Source organism: Canis lupus, chromosome 2, assembly GCF_003254725.2.
Source record: "Canis lupus dingo isolate Sandy chromosome 2, ASM325472v2, whole genome shotgun sequence".
Taxonomy (NCBI): domain Eukaryota; kingdom Metazoa; phylum Chordata; class Mammalia; order Carnivora; family Canidae; genus Canis; species Canis lupus.
In genome coordinates, this window is record NC_064244.1 from 50450194 (window position 1) to 50455595 (window position 5402).

At 46.1% G+C, this 5402-nt stretch overlaps 1 long non-coding RNA gene across 1 annotated transcript; it reads right to left on the reverse strand.

Moving 5' to 3' along the window:
- Nucleotides 1–300: 300 nt before the first annotated feature.
- LOC112660167 (uncharacterized) lies at nucleotides 301–4255 on the reverse strand. The gene is made up of 2 exons (XR_003136738.3): nucleotides 3857–4255; nucleotides 301–911 (listed from the first exon to the last, which is right to left on the reverse strand). It is a non-coding gene; the product is annotated as an uncharacterized LOC112660167 (long non-coding RNA).
- Nucleotides 4256–5402: the final 1147 nt, after the last annotated feature.

A 5402-nucleotide genomic window follows, 5' to 3' on the forward strand; every position in this document is an offset into this window, starting at 1 on the left:
TCTCTCTCTCTCAAATAAATAAAAAAAATTTAAAAAAAAGGAAAAACGGTCCCTTCTCTAAGATTATATAATTATTTATCTATTACCTATTAAGGAATATAAATATTCAAAGGACTAAATCTCTAATTGTGGAACATGGCTACTTGGTAGGCTTTAAAGAAGATGATTGAGGCAGGGAGCCAATACCAGCTAGGATGCTTTTATATACCAATAATAGAAACTGTGCCTCAAATTAGTTAAAAATAAAAGCACCTTTTATTTCACATAATAAGAAGTTCAGAAGTATGACAGTTTTGAAAATTTGCTAAGTCAGCAGCTCAATGGAAATTTTTTTTTTTTTTTTTTTTTTGCACAGACCCAGTTTTTCCCCATCTTGCTACAATGCCATTCGTGGAGTGCTGGCTTTGTCTTCCCCTGGTTTTCTTCATGGCTATCACATGGCTGCCAGTTTTTTTTCCAGAGGAAAGAGAAGAGTATCTCTACCATATTGACTATAACCCCCTCCCTTCAGTGTAACTGGGCCATGTGCTCACCCACAGACCAGTAGCAGTGGTTGGGAAAACACCAATCAAGGATCCTCTTATTTCAATCAGGACTCTCCCTTGGAAGCTGGAAATTATTTAAAGACATATATAACATGATTGAGGTTTGAACAGGAAGGAGGAAAGGAGGAAAAAGATGTTGGACAGGTCACGGACAGCAGTCACTCCAGGCCTTCCAGGCACACCTCAACCTGGATGCCATTTCCCAACTTGTGGTCTGAAAAAAATTGTAGCCATTTTCAATATAGTCTGAAATAATTGACGGGCTCTGGATTTAGCTCAACCTTGATGCGGATCAAGGCTCTGGTTTTCATCATCTGTAGCATCTGCTTTGTTTTATTGAACTTCTTTAAGCCTCACATTCCCCACCTGTAAAATAGGAATGATATCTATCTTATTTGGTGATCAGTAGATTCTTAATAAATGGTATCTATCGTTATGACCACTCATAAATCTGCTTATGATTCTAATTTCCTCTGTTTTGTCTCAACAAGGTCTTTGAGTCCATTTCTGTTTAATGTGCTTTATGTGACTTGCTTTAAAGCTAGTCTTATTTATTTAGTATTTTCTTGTAAGATTTTAAGTAATCGCCGTACCCACTGTGGGGCTCGAACTCACAACCCTGAGATCAAGAGTTGCATGCTCTACCGACTGAGCCAGCCCAGGCGCCCTGAGGCCAGTTTTAAACACTAACCTGGCTTTTCTTTCTAAAAATACTCCCACTTGCACTTCTGCTAGCCTTCTCTTTCTCTTGTATGCTTACAAGTTCGGGTGTTTTCTGCACTTTATATGGGAGTGGCATCGATCCCACCCTTCCTGCCCCCCACTATTGCATACGGCTGACCTAAGGTTCTGAGGGTTAGCATTTACAAAAAGAGGATTCCATCTGTTGTGAAGCTGCCCACCCTCCAACACATGTTTGGTTTTATCATAAAAACCACCTGCCTCTTCCCGTTTGAAACTAACCTAAGCAAATTTCTTTAATTTATCTCCTTGTGGGTGAAGCCGAGCTCTTCTCAGCCTTAGCCTGTTTATATGTGTGTTGTTTTCTCTCCACCGTGACAGTGAGGAATGAGTCTCCTAGGTTGGAAGATTGAGAAGCATGGGCTGGGCCTTCCACACATGGGGGACCAGTCAGCACTAACGCTTGGGCCATGACTAGGTGCAGTGTTTCCTCAGCCGGCAGCTATGATGGCCTGGTCTCCAGCTGAGCCACAGCTTTGCTTCCCCTTCTAGTGATGGGAACAATGGCCTTGTCACGTATCTAAATAGTGCCTGAGCCATCTGGGCCTCCAGATCATTCTGCGACATAGATATATGTCCTAATTGTTACTCCTGAGTTACCTTTACTCAAAAGCAAGGTGACACCTCCAGTATTTTCAGAAGCATTTGGATATTCTTGCCATCATTGTGTTTATTTTTTTTCAAGGGAGGTTCCCCCTTAGGCCCTAAGGTTGGAAGGTGGCACAGACTATCGATTAAACCTATAGGTTCAAAGCAGCCTACTCAGGTTACTAGCTATATGACTTTTTGCAAGTTAATTAATTAACCTCTCTGAGTTTTAGATTTCCCATATGTACGAAGAAGAGAATGATATCTCATTTGTAGTATCATAGAAAACTATTTAGTCTTTGTCCCAGGTTCCTAGCACAGAGCTCCTAAAACTCTTGTATCTTCCTGAGTGATAGGAGTGTTCAAACGTCTTTTATTCTGATGGGATGACTCTTCATGGGCCCTTAGGTAGTTTCAGGATGGGGGCCAGTCTCCAGAAAGACCAAGTCTTGGATATAGGGTTGGAAATTTATTCCCACCTCCTGACATCCTGGGTGGGGAGAGGGGCTGGAGGTTGAGTTCAGTCACCAGTAGCCAATGATTCAGTCATACCTGTATAATGAGCTGCCCCCCCTCCAAATATCTAAACAATGGGGTTCAGACCCTTCATCTGGCTATTCACTTGTATCCTTTATAATAAATTGGTAATACTAAATCAAGTATCTTCCTGAATTCTGTGGGCTGTTCTAGCAAATTATTGAATCTGAAATGAGGTGGTGTGGGAACCCTCAACTTTGTCACACAGGGAGTGGGTATCCTAGGTACCCAATACTTGCAACCTGAAGTCTTGTGGGACAGAGTCCTTCAACCTGTGGGGTTTGATGTGAACTCCCAATAGTTAGTGTCAGCATTGAGCTGAATTGTGGGACACCCACCCATTTGGTGCTGGAGTGTTGGAGAACTGGTCGTTGGTGTAGAAAAAGCCCACACATTTGATGTGAGGAGTGTTGGGAGTGAAAGCAGCCCCTGTTGCTGCAGAGGACAGTGTGAAAATCAAGATCTAGCTTGGTGCCTGGTCCACAGTAAACTCCTAACAAGTGTTAGTGTTCATAAGAGGTAGGATTTTTTTTAACCACATTTTTTTTTAAATGAAAGGACTATACCTGTTTATTTACTTGGAAATTATCGTTTTGTTTTATTTTTCCCAGTTGTAAAGTTGATTTCTCTCCAAACCTTCAGCATATTGTTCATTCCTTGACATTGTGTTTTGGAGACCAGTCAACACCACTGATTTCTTTGTGGGTTGGGATTGAACCCATAACCCCCAGATCAAGAGTCACACGCTCCACCGACTGAGCCAATCAGGTGCCTTAGGGTTGATACATTCAAATGAGTTCTGGAGAAACACATCTTTGTAAATCAGTAGAGAAAAACAGCTGAAACCTGTTTGTGTGTGTGTTTGTAATGTCAGTTTTCCTCTCCTGATTTCGTCTTGGAGGGAAAGAACTCCAGACTCGATGTGCTCATCTCCTACGGGTTGGCGTGGGGTCCTCTGTGCTGGGCCCTCCCTGCAGTGGGGAGGGCTGTGAGGCAAGTCCAGGCAGAGGTGGCCTGAAGACTCCATCTCATCATATGGGCTCTGGGATGAAATTAAGTGGTGGGCATCATGCTGGTTTTGGTCTCTAAAACGCCTAGAAGGCCTTCAGTCTGGCTGGCTTGTGTTCTGTTCACACCGTGGCTTTGCAGACTGAGCATTTCCAGGAAGGCCTAGGGTGGGGGAGGACCCATGAAGTGGAGTTGTTGGGGGGGGGGATCCATCCAGAATGGGGTCAGCCCTCTGCATCTCAGTGTTCAGGAGGATGTAACTCCGCAGCCCTGTTGTGTCAAGAAGACAGCTCCCCAGAGCTGCAGAAATGTGCCTAAGGGGAGAAAAAGTGTTCCTGCCACAAGACACTGAGAAGCTGTGGCTGAGGTCTCCCCTCTTATAGACAGGATCTCCTTCCCTCCATCCCCTGTCCCCAGGCCTCCAAGAGGGCACTGACCTGCCTCAGCACATCACAGGGCTGGGACGTGGAAGGGAGCTCATGGGTGGCTCGTGCTTTGGGAGCATCTTGAAGTGTTGGGGCCGAGAGCTCTGGATGTCTGGGGCAGGGCTCTCCAGCTGCTGCATGCATGTGACCCCGGCTTCGCTCTTGTTAGAACACGGCTTCCACCTCCATGGGGTTGGGAGAAAGTCTGAGGCTCTGGGTTCCTCACAAGTGCCCTGGGGCTGCTGCTGCTGGTGGTTCTGGGACTACCCTGAGAAGCAGGGGTGTAGAGCAGAGGGTCTCAGAGGCATGCCCTTGACCCCAGGGGTGTGGGGCCAGGAGCTCTGGAGGTGGGCCTGCCATCTGTGTTTTAACAAGCCCAGCAGGTGATTCTGATGTTTGCTCAAGTTTGAGAACCACTGCCCACTTCGTCATTGTGATGTCACCAACGTCCGTTTTCTCAGAAGCAACAGAAGGAAACTTTTTGAATATTCATGTGTCCGTGTAACAGCCAAGTGTAAATAGAAAGCCTCTAGAGCAAATCTCAGTGAAACACTCCTGACGACGCTGCCCCCCACACGGCTCTTCCCATGTGGCTAGTAGCTGCGAGGGAAGAAGAGGCAGACAGAGTTTTGTGATTACAAAAGAAGTCCTCGTTCACTTTTGAAAATCCGCAGAATACTGAACATTGTAACTGCAAAAGTGAAGTTTCTTCCCCTCTGACTCCCTTTCATTTCCTGTGAGAAGTAATCATGGCTCACAATTTGCCATGTAATTGTGCGACTTTTTTTTTTTTTGCACAACTAAAGGTCTGTAGTGTATTTTTTGCACAAATACACTACAGAGGGTCCATTTTTAAGTACAAAAATTAGAGTGCCCTGCATATTATTCTCCAATTTGTTCATTGCAGCTCACTGTCAGGTGTATGGAAATTTCCGAAAACCTGAGGCCATCGAGGAGCCAGGCCTGAGATCACCCATGTCGTCGTGGAGGTGGCCTGCCAGGGCTCTGCCCCCCGGCAAGGGAGCGGGGTGTGTAGGTTCCTCTGCTTTGGCTGGGCTGCCCTCTGTGTAACACGCCTCCCCTCTCTGCATGCTGCCCCAGAGAGGGGTAGTTGGAACACACATACCTCACTGTCTCTTCCCCTTCCTCTGTCCTTCCCGTACCCCCTTGTTGGGAGGGACAAACCTGTCTCCTCTTTTTTCCTGTTTAGTTTAGTTAGAACCAGCCTGGGGTCCTATCTCAAGTGCCTTCTACCCCGTGAAAGAACCTTGATCTACAGTGGCTAGCTAGGCTCCTCAATAAAGAAGTAGCGGCAGTTCCAGCTGGCAGCAACCCCTCTAGTCAGTGTTTTACCAATACCAGATTGGGAACATTTTGCTAAACAGGCTAGAGAAGAGGCTCTAGGCGGAGCTGCCAGCAATGACTCCCAGCACAACACTGCAGAGTTTGCCTGCCAAGGGTGCTGCTGCCTCTGCTGGGAGATCAGGAAACCCTGCCTCATGTGCAGGACCAACTGGCCTCAGCCAGCACCACACCCCAAAATACGGGTCCTTTGTTC